Below are 12092 nucleotides of genomic sequence, written 5' to 3'. Positions count from 1 at the left end.
ACCAATTCTCTTGTCCTATTACTATCTCCCACTCAATGCAAGGTGTCTTTGGGTCGTACTTGCAAGTGATCATATCGAGAGTGGTTTCCTCGATATGGAGAATAAGCGATTGACCGGATTTATCCACTCGGATACCTTCCGAGCGTGGCCACGCATTTCGATTAATTACTCCTCGAGTGGCCCCGAGATATTGTTTTAACCCCGACAAGGGGATGGACAATTCCTATCGCACTCATTTCCTTCGACTAGCCACAACCATCATAACCCAAAATATGCCCATTTGACCCCATTTACGAAGGTCGTAGTAACACAAATCAAAGTTAATCAAATCGTGCCATCTTAGGTGAATAGTCTTTAGTCAAAAGAATCGACTCATTAGAATACTATAGTAGCTCTCGCCACGACCAGGCTTTATAAATTTGCCAGAACTCTATAAGCGGTCACTGCCCGACAAAGTGTTCCTAACAGTCTGCCTATGTGATCGACTAGTCATCTCACATGACTCTATGGCACTTGAACTTGCCATCAATCGCATCACACTCTAGTCACTTCGAGACGTCACCTCATACAAGTGATTATGGGCGAATACAATGCTAATCCGTGTTCACTTTAACGGGGTTCAATGTTGTCTCTACAACCCGTTTGGATGTAACAAAGTATAAAAGAAGAGTTTTAGAGTAAAACTCAAACGACAAATGCGATTATCACATATGAATAGTCAATGCTTGATTACTACTTCATATTCTATAATCTAATTTGATCTTTTATGTAGTTATTCATCTCAATTTAATTGAAATGACATGACTCATCATGTTAAGCCTATGAGAAGGCTTTGGTTAGTAGGTTTTATCAACTTCTTGTACCTTACTCAACCTTACTACATACTCGTTTTCCTTTGTAATGTATACATTTGCATTACAAAACTTTTCGAGTACGTGTCGAGATCCAATCAAGACATAGATCCTCTAGCCTAAGAATAGCTCCCACTGTTTTCACAGTGTGCGGGACTCATCCTTCTTGCACATCTCATGATCGCAAGTGTACTCAATTTCCGTTATAAATATCTCTCATTGTTCTTTATTGCCTAGAACGATTCTAGAAAATCTACTTCTTAATTAACATTGCCACAATGGTATCTTAACCATCCTAATGTGTTTTGATTATGGTTTTTGTCGGAAACCATGCGCAATCTCAATTGTCAATTGTCACTTGTGTAACACCTTTACACAAAATTGCATCATAAACACTTTGCATCATAGCCTTAATGCTTCTACAAGCACTTAAGGGTAATCTTTATGGCTTACTTGGTAAAGATTACTTAAATTCGATTTTGAAAACAATTCATCATACTCAAAGCATATGAAATGTTATACATCATTTCTTTTTAATTGATTCGGCAGCGGAAGCAAATGAAATCAATCAAATATGTTCAATATAATTGAACTAGTCATGAATCTTATCAACATAAGACTTCTTACTGACGCTAATATCATGTGGATTTATCTTCATAAATCCGGATATTCAAGATGTATTATAATACTCCAAGAGTCTTAAATCATTCTCAATGATCAATATGTCATCCACATATCGGACTAATTAAAACTTGCGTAACTCCCACTAAACTCCATGTATAAACACAACTTTTCGACTTATCGAGAAATGTTTTATCACATGATCAAAATGTTGATTCCAACTCACTGATGTCCTACTTAAGATTCTCTCTTAAGTTTCTCATTATCTTAGGATTGCAAGAATCTACAAAACTCATGACATGTATTGAATACATTCCTTCTATTGAAGAAGTGGGTTTTAGATTCACTTGATGTGTATTTCATAATAATGAAACACAATCCCTAAGAAGATCCAAATAGACTTAAGCATTTCAACTGGTGCAAAACCCTTTGCAACCAATCAAACTTTGAAATATCTCTTTATTAGTGCAAAACCCTTTGTCACTAATCAAGCCCTTTAATTTCGGATTTTCATGGCTCTAAGCCTTGTATTGAGTTGTGACTTAAACACTCTTATGTAAGTCATATGTTTACTTTCTAGAAGTAATCAACTTGAATCAAACAATTTCTTTTGTAAGTTATAAGCTCTTTACTTTCTTAAAAGTAGCATGAATTCATCATTTTTAACAAGTGACGAATTTAACCTCCTAGGTTTTGAAGAAACAACGTCTTACACAAAACGTCTCATGTAGCCAAGAAAGACCAGTTTCTTGCGACATAACATTCTTTGTGGCATTCTTTGTGGCTCTTGAATAATTTCTCCCACTCTGTCTTCTAAAAATAAACTAGTATTTTAGAAAGACTGACTTCACGAGCCGCAAAACCCGTCGTACTCGTGATAATTGAAGAGAAAAATGAGCATTTGTTTCTTGTGAAAACTTACAAACATGGTACCCTTACCATTTCATATCTCATATGATTCGATTTAGTGGAAAAACAATTTAGACAAAATGATAAAATCCCCAAAAGGATCAAGTAACTCAAAGTAACTTGATCGAAGTCCAAACCTTATCGAATAGCGTTTGAATTCTTATCCAATCATACATTATCCCATAATGCGTGTTAAGAGAGATTAATTTGTGATACTATATCACAATTCATTTGGCTTATATCAAAGTCTTCACTTTGTTAATCCCATCACGACTAAATCGTGATTCCTTGAACTCTTTGAAATTCTTCAAGGATTTCTCTATTTACCTTATTAAGTGAACATATTAGTGTCAACTTAAATCGTTGGTAAAAGATAATGATCAACCTATTTTGGATAGATGATTTACAACCTCGATCTCCTTTTCAACCAAAAGGCATGAGACATTTTGCTTTGAATACAAGATACGCATATACCATTAACAATCTAATGGTTTCAAGAGTACTCGATAACTCTTTGCGTTCATCATTCCAAAATTTAAGGTTTAATCTTGGGTTACCAATTTGAATCTTACATCATCTACATGATATATCATTCTAGTTTGGTTTAGAATATAATCACCTTGATAATGGGCTAGCCATACATCAAATCGTGGTGTATAGGGTCACAAAAGTGAAAACCTCTTTTGTATCTTAACAAGTTTATATTCTTATTTAGAGTTTATGCACTTAATAGTCATAATTAAGTACAACTTTAAATCCAAAAACTAGATTGAGTATACAATTACTCTATCTCTCGACATTATTGTTGCTAGTCGTCATATTCTAATCATCCTATGTATCAAGTACAATGATGAAAACCTCCCTTGGTTTCTAATATTGTGAAGTGGCACTAGCAAAATTTATGTTTAATCAAATAAACACTTTTAAAGAAGAAGGTCCCATTAGATGTCCCACAACTAACTTGTTGATTCTTCAATAATTTGGGGTAGTTTCCTTTCTCGTGTCCAACATTTAAGACAATGGAAACTTTATCGGTTGGGATTGATAGGTTTAGTATCGTCATTCCTCAATGACTTTACTTTTAACATTACCTTGTATCAATTCCATTTACTTCTTGAACCTCTTCCTCATCTTAACAGTTTAAGAGAACGCTCCCACTTAATTCAATGAGTCTTTGCTTTGAGAAGCAAAAATGAATTTGCGAAGATCACTCTTCATTTGTTCGTTTTAGTCATAAAACTTTCATTGAAGTGGTTGCGTTATTTTGGTCAATTACGAATTCTGAAAATCTAATTACCAAAACAATTTATCGCTTCAAGGTACTTAATTCAATTAAGCATATGAAACATAGTCCATTGTAAGTAGAAGTGTTAGTCAAGAATCAAAACCTGTTTGATAATGAATAACTTTAATCTATACTCTTTACAAGAGATCCTTAGCAATGGTTAATTTGAGGTCTTAAGAAGAAAAATCAAATTTTGTCTTTGGTTACGATGTTTTAATGGGGATTTGAATCAAAATCTAAATGATATCGTATATGAATTGTGGTAAAGAAATAGAACAATATAAAAACGGAATAGTGGAAAACTTAACATTTATCGTTTTATTAATACTTGTAAACAAGTATAGCATTTACATAGTGACCTCTACCCAACTATGATAAATGATTCCAAGATCCAAATTCATATTAACTTGGGCACGGTGGGGCCGATACATCCCTTATCAATATAACTCGGTGGATTAACTCTTTAATCGATTCTACTTTTAGAACTCTTGGTCGATAAAATTACATTAACATTTATCTTTAGCCCAAAACACATCGACAAGGGCACGGTGGGGCCGATACATCCCTTATCAAATACTTTTGTTGAGTTCAATCCAAATTTCGAATAAATGTGTCCATGATCCAAACCCACATTAACTTGGGCACGGTGGGGCCGATACATCCCTCATCAACATGAATTCGGTGGATTAACATTTATCACCCACTTCCCCTACGTAACAAGGTTTGTACCCCGGTGTGGCCGAGTGCACTCCCTCACGAAATAGGTTTTCATGGTTTCTACTATTTGGTAAGGCTATGTCTCAATTGATTGTTTTAGCGAGAGGTCATGTCAATTTATTATCTATCACGTTTTAAGTGAACTAAAGCGGTGAACTACGATAATTTTAATTGACACGGTCGATAAACTCGATAAAATAAAGATGCATGTTTTAGTTATGGCGATTTAGCGATGCATGTGACATAAAATAAAATGCAAGCATAAAGATAAATAAATCCTAGTATGGCCTTTCCTAAAATAGAAAAACTATTTATCTATTACATATTCGGAAACCAACTCCATTGGTCCCTTGAACTTCGGTTGTGGCACGCATCTCGAGGTAACACCGTCTATATGTATCGCCATTCTTGAAGAAATCCGTCTTTGGGAACTCCGGAATGAATAAAATTACATAATAAATTACATAATTTCCTATTATACATTTGTAACTTATAAATTAAAATAAATCTATTAAATTACAAAACGGTGATACGAGATCACAATAAAAATTACAACCGAATCGATATTCCCATACATTTCGGGAAATACCAATTAAAATCTAAGGCCATACTAAGTAAAATTACATAATTCAAAATTACATAAATTAAAATTATGACAATCATAAAGAAAATGCAGCATTATAATATGTATGAACATGCTCAATTTTATGCTAAATCGCCTTTAAATAGCCAATATCGTATATTACTCGGTTTTTACGGATTTGCGTGATTTCAACATTTTTATAATCACAAAAATACATAAACTCATATTTATGCATAAGTTAATTACCCTAACCTCTTAGGACTCAAAATTTAGTCTTCACTAATAATTTGACCATAATTAACCCATATTAACAAAATTGTTCATAAATGGACCAATAATTACAAAAATAAGCTATTAAACTTCAAATAAATCCAAAAATTTCAAATAAATTCAAAATTCAAAATTTAAATTCATGAACATTCTGGAAAAATTCCATGACACTCATAATGTTCAAAATCTTAGGTTAAAAATTTCGAAATTTTTCCGGAAAAACAATGTTGCGGTTTATCGATTTTTTTTAATAAAATAATCATAAAAACATGGAAAAATTATTTTCACTAACTTTTCAATTTTAGATCTGAAAAAGATAATAAAATGCAACATTAGACGTTTTTCCTAAGTCATAGATTATGTTTTATTAATTTTCCACTAATAATGTCACTATTTATGCTATTTTTCTTCAAAAATTCATAAATCATGCAAAAAGACTTCTTTATAGCCAATTATTTTACACACATCTTGTAAAATTGCATGTGATAACATATTAATTTTCTATGACCAGATTCGAAATTTGACTCATATTAACCTATTTTTCACTTAAAACCGAATTAATAATGAAAAATTCATTTTTCGAGCATAACAAATCCAAAAATTATGAAAATTTACAGGTTATCTCAAAATAATATATGTGACAACATATCCAAAAACCAACTGAAAATTCGAAGTATAGCTAATTTTCGACCAAAAATGACATTTTTACTCATAAAATCATATTTAAATGCCATTATTGTAAAATATGAACAATAAAAATCCGTAAAATTAACCAAAATATCCTAAAACATTTTAGGACCAGAAATATTAACATGCATGGATTAATTTCGTGATATCTCATAATAACACAAATTTTACAAGTTTTATTTGTTATTCTTATAACTCGGAAAAACTTTTAACCGATTTGCATGCAAACAACCGTGGCTCATGATACCGATTGAAGGAAATGTAGATCTATTACTAACATATTCATATATGTTCATATTTAATTTGTCATAAAATTAAAGGTTGATCTTATGCATGCAAACATTAAAAACAATATATAGAAGAAGCATTATTCTTACATATGGATTTTCGGTTTATGGGCACAAGAGAGATCACCTTTCTCTCTTGTTCTTGAGCTTTCCAATAATGGATGAACATACAAAATCCCAAAGTAGAGATTCTCCAATTAGTAGCACCCAAGACAATCCCTTAATCCCACAAACTAACATGTACTAGATGTTTATATTGTGGTTTACCTTAAATTTGATTACTAATACTCATATATTACTTTGATAATTTTAGTAATCTTACATGAACAATTTCAATTAAAATCTCATCTTTTTGATGAAGATAAAAGAGAGAGAAGAGAGAAAAATACATGAACAACTTGCATGTCTTTTATTAGAATGAATGATGAGTAAATTAATCTCCTTACCCATCCATTTTCACGGTTGGAATCAAGAGAAATAGGGCATCTATTTTCACTTTTTGTCTTTACAAGAAATAGATGTGTAAGAGTAGGTGTAAGGCTAGTTGTAGGTAGGCATCATCATGCCATTTTATTAAATAAAATAAAACAACCTAAACCCACTAACTCTTACAATATTTCGGTCCATATATGCATAAAATGGACTACCATTTTATTTTGTCAATTTGTCATTTGTCACACAATATGTCACATGTAGTATGATACATGTTACTAATTAATTAAATGCATATTTATCACATAAATATCATTTTATAAATTAATTAAATTACATTCAACAAATTGACTAGTGATACTTGATCACATAAATAAAATGGGTCATATAGTTATAATTCACAACTTCTTGTAATTATAATTAACCATTCATTCTTATCTTTATTGTTTCTCAAACAATAAATAATTTTAGCAACAAATCATTTTATTACTAAAATAAATCTTATTTAATCCCATTACAATAAGATATCAATATTCACTCTTACAAATCGAATTGTTCAATTTTAAGGAATTAATTAATCTGTATCGGTATACAACTAATTAACCTTTTCAATTAAGGGAATCGTCCTTTAGGTGTGACCTCAAGGGATCAACTGATCACCACCGTCGCACGACAGTAATGTCAAACTCTAGCTTGACCAATCATTACCGATATGTGTGGACCAGTTGACTATATATATGTAATGTATCATCCCTTCCGTATTCTTGAAATGAGATTTGATAATGATATTTAAATCATATGATCGCACTATTGTTGAGGACACATTTCCCAACATAAACACCCTAATTTATATCTTATTTACCCACTAAGGCCCTGTTCTTTTGGACTTAATTTCAGTTTAGTTTAGTTGATTCGATTCGATTCACTCGATTGATTGATTGATTGATTCGATTGATTGATTGATTGATTCGATTCGGCTATATTATTGTAATTATTATTAGTATTGTAATTATTATTACTATCGTTATTATTATTATTATTATTATTGTTGTTGTTGTTGTTGTTGTTGTTGTTATTGTTGTTGTTGTTGTTGTTGTTGTTGTTGTTGTTGTTGTTGTTGTTGTTGTTGTTGTTGTTGTTGTTGTTATTATTATTATTATTATTATTATTATTATTATTATTATTATTATTTTTTTTTTATTTTTTTTTTTATTATGAAGGGATGCGCGCAGCTTTCATTATTATTATTATTGTTCCGGGTGTAATTCCAGAGCAAATATCGTTACCACCCGTGGCTTGTAGAATAATGTCTTGAGTTGAACCCTTCTTGCCTCTATTGTTCCTCTCGGCTTCTCCTGCAACAATGAACGAACTGAGGGCTTGGCTTTGTGCCAAGCGTACTCACTCCGACGCTCAAGTCAGTAAACTTAAAGGATTAAGTTGTGTTACTTGGCTAGGTATGTATTGTAGAGAGATAAAGAGGATATTACCAGATGAATAGTGTATTTAGGTTAAGTTGTGGGATCCTTTCCTCAATGAAGGTTGAGGAGTATTTATAGACTTTCACCTTTTGTCACGTAGTGGCCAAGTGGCCAAGTGGCTAGCAGGTGGAAAGACCGTTCTACCCTCGGCCGATGGACCTATGGCAGGCCGGCCGACGGGTCTTGGATATGAGTACGCGGATATGTCTCCCGGCGGCTAGGTGCCGGTCGGGACCAGTGACAGCCGATGGATTGCGTCGGCTAGGTCGTCTCGATATGTTGACTTTCTTTGTGGATGTCTCTTACCTTGCTCGGTGTGTTGACTTGGTCAACGGTGCGAGAATATGCCCCATCAATTTGCCCCAGGCGTAGTCTATGCCGTGGTATGGGCTCCGATGTATGTTGAGCATATATTTCGCACAAGTAATTTTCACAAATTTTTCAGATCGGCTTCTTCTTGTGCATCGGCGTGGCTCTTGTTAGGCCGTACCATATACCATATCCCCCTCCACATGGATGCGTAAAGGGCATCCGATGTGGAAAAGAACATGTTGCCGGCCGAGACCAGGGCCGAGAGTCTTAGGTTGATTTTGATTGCCCCCCGACGTGCTTCCTAGCTTGGTTGATCAGGTGGCCGGCGGAGACTAGATACCTAGGAATTTGTTGAGGAAGATGAATAGTCGAAGAGATGTGAATGGGCGTGTTGAAGACGCTTGGTCACTGTTGCATTGATTGACGTTTAACTGTTGCGACGATTGACATTCCGTGGTTGCATGCTCGACACGTGTCTGCTCGCTGATTGGTTTGTCGCTTCATGGGGTCGTGCTCGATTGGTCCTTCTTCATGGGCTTTTTCCCTATAAATAGGGCAGTTTTTCCGTGATTTTGGCCACCAATTTCGTTTTCTCAAATTTTTCCCAAAATCTTCATCTTTCTAAACTTTCAAGGGCTTCCTTTTCTTCCAATCTTCAGAGTCTTTGATCCGGCGAGTGTTTTTTTCTTTTAAGGTAAACAAACGAATTTTTCTTTTATCTTGCTAGTAATTTGTTGTGAACATGTCTTCTGCTGATGCCGGGACTAGTACACCTGCGTCGGGGGGCCCTAGGTCTCCTTCTCCCGAAGTTGATCCTCAAATTCTGGAGGAATGGGAAGATGATGATTCTTTAGGTGATTTTGGTGATGACTTTGGTGATGATGCGGAAAGTTCTCGTCCTAATGAGGGGAGACAGTACGTCATGGATCACGGCGATGCCTGTAAGGTTCGTCTTGACCGTGCTTGGTCCCATAAGCTTGCCAGTTGTTCCGGCGGGAAACTTTTCGAGGACCATTTTTTCTTTGGTAGGGGATACAAAATTGTTATCCCTGAGGAGGGTCAGGCCGTATGTTGTCCTCCGCCGGGCTATACCGGCGTATACATGCGACATTTGGAGTACGGGCTCCGGTTTCCGCTGAATGGGTACGTTATGGCCATAATTAGAGCCATGAACGTTGCCGTTGCCCAACTGCACCCGCTGGCTATGAGAACCATAATCGGTTTTGTCTGGCTTTGTCTCTTTAAGGGAGAGGCTCCGACGGTGAATTTATTCCGCCGACTTCATCATCTTAAACCATCAATCTCTCGGCGCGTCGGATGGTACGGTGTGCAAACGGAGCGAGGGTTATGTCTCTGTTGACAAACTTTCTTCTTGCAAGGACTGGCAAGGTCGGTGGGTGTACGTTAAAGTGCCGGATGACTATCCGCTGCCCCGCTCCTTCCAGCACCAGGTTAATTTGTGGTGTGAGACTAGGGCGGAGCATGACAGATGGGTCACTCGGAAGCATCTTAAAATGGATGCTAGCAGGGTCGTTCTCAAGGAGGATGAGAGGCTGGCAATGAGGCTCTTTGAGGTGGACAAGAGTGGGATGCCGAAAAGATGGATTCCCCGACGAGATCATTCTTCGGGATGAGCCGCTTTGCTATGTCGGCCTCATACCGGCCCTAGCACGGGGTGAGTGGGGTCGGTGTGAGGCCCATCACCGCTCTCAATGTTCCTGCTTTTCGAACCTCGATTTATTTCCTCTACTTGACTCTTGCTTTGTTTATTTTGCAGACCACTTTGGACCGGACCTATCTGAGGATATCCTTCGGAGAATGGGGCTGCACAAAGATAAAACCGTTGCTAACTTGCATCCCAAGGCTCTAGCCCATGACCGCAGGACGTCGCCGAATGATCTTATGGAACAGCGGCTGAAGGTCTTGAGCAAGGAGGAGGCGCAGGCGAGGGTTGTTAGCGGCGTAGTGCGTCGGACGCGGAAAACAAAGCCTTCAGCGGCAACGGCGTCGACACCGGTTCCAACTCCCATCCCCTCCCTTAAGAAGGTGGAGATTGTTGATATTCCCGATGAGGGGGACTCTGATGCGGAGGGATCTCCCCTTATCTGTAAGAGGAAAAGGACGGCCTCTACCGGTGGCAAGGAGGTGCCTCCTCCGGCCAAGAAGGCCAAACATGGTACCTATATATCCTGTGGCTCAAATTTAGCCGGGTCATTAGGTGCCCCTGATGATAGGCTCTCTGATATGTCGAAATATGTTGATACTGATGCCTTTATTAAATTTTTGTAGACCAGCCGCCGCCGGCTTTTGCTCTCATTGGGCAGCAAGTGGAGGGGATCTCTGCGCAGGTTGGTGATCAAGGCGTCACCGTCAACTCTTCATCCCAGAAGGCTTCCCTCTCCCAGCTGCAGGCTGGTGGTCAAAGTGTCACCACCGTCCCCTCATCCCAGAAGGCTTCCGTCTCCCAGCTTATAGAGGAAGGTACGAAGGCGATTAAGGAGAGCGGCGAGGTGGAACGTGGTTCCGGTGCTCGTCTCATGGAGCGGGAGAAAGCCGTTGCTCAAGCTGTTTTTGAGCGTAATGCCACTAAGCGGTGGGCTGCGTCGGCGAAGCCTGGATCTCCTTAATGAGCGAGAGGCTTAGGGGAGATCGAGAAGGCGCTCTTGGCCGAGAGAAAACTCGGGAGGACGCTGAAAAGGAGGTCCTTCACGAGAGAGCCAAGGCCGAGGCTGCGGCAGCCGAAGCTGCGAAGCTGCTGGAGAAATGTAACCTTGTTCAGAGGCGTGCCGACCTCTATCTCCAGCAGAGGAACGAATCCAGGGGCCTGTTTAAGGCTCAGGCGGAGGTGATTCGGGGCAAAGAGGCCATCATCAAGCAGAAGGAGGAGGACATTGAGATGCTCCAAACCGTCATGCTCCCCAAACCGTGCGTTGAATTCCGGGATTTGGCCAAGAAGCTGCTAGGGAAGTGATCGGGGAGCTTTTCCCTCTTGATGGTTCCTTTCCGTGGGGCCAATTTGACGAGCTGCTTGATGATAAGCTCGAGGCTAAGGAGAAAGCCGTGGCGGAGAAGGCCAAGGAGGCGGTGAGGGCGAAGATGGAGAAGGAGGCGGCCGCGGAGAAAGCGACTCTTCTTTGAGAAGGCTAAGGCGGCCAAGGAGGAGGCCGAGAGGATGAGGGCGGTGATGATGCCGAGGCCAAGGCCGAGGCCGCTAGGAAAGCTCTTTGGGTTGCCCCTTGAAGAAGATGCGGCTACCGCTGCTGATGGCAAGCAGCAACAGTCATAGGGAGACGGGCGGCGGTCACCAGGCTCACCTGGCGTCTCGGATTGCCTTATCTCTTCACACACTACTATGCGCTGCTTGATGAGAACAAGTTTACAGCAGATCTGTTTCAGCCGTTCAGGGGCCAAATACTAAACCCTTCCTCTCTGCCACCTTTTGGCGCTTCAAATGATATACTTGTAACTTTTGCTTTTCTTTCCTTGTAGTTTGTACAACTTTGGCAGGTTGTGCTTTGGCTCATCCCAATGGGGACGGCCATTGTCTGTATTCTTTGTAATTTGCTGAAACATATTTAATAAGAGCTCGTTTCCTCTGCCTCCGGCTTGGCCGAGGTCTTTTCTCATCCTTGTCTGATTTTTTTTTTTTATGTTATT

Source organism: Silene latifolia, chromosome 11 (assembly GCF_048544455.1).
Source record: "Silene latifolia isolate original U9 population chromosome 11, ASM4854445v1, whole genome shotgun sequence".
Classification (NCBI taxonomy): Eukaryota; Viridiplantae; Streptophyta; class Magnoliopsida; order Caryophyllales; family Caryophyllaceae; genus Silene; species Silene latifolia.
This window is presented reverse-complemented; position numbering follows the sequence as displayed.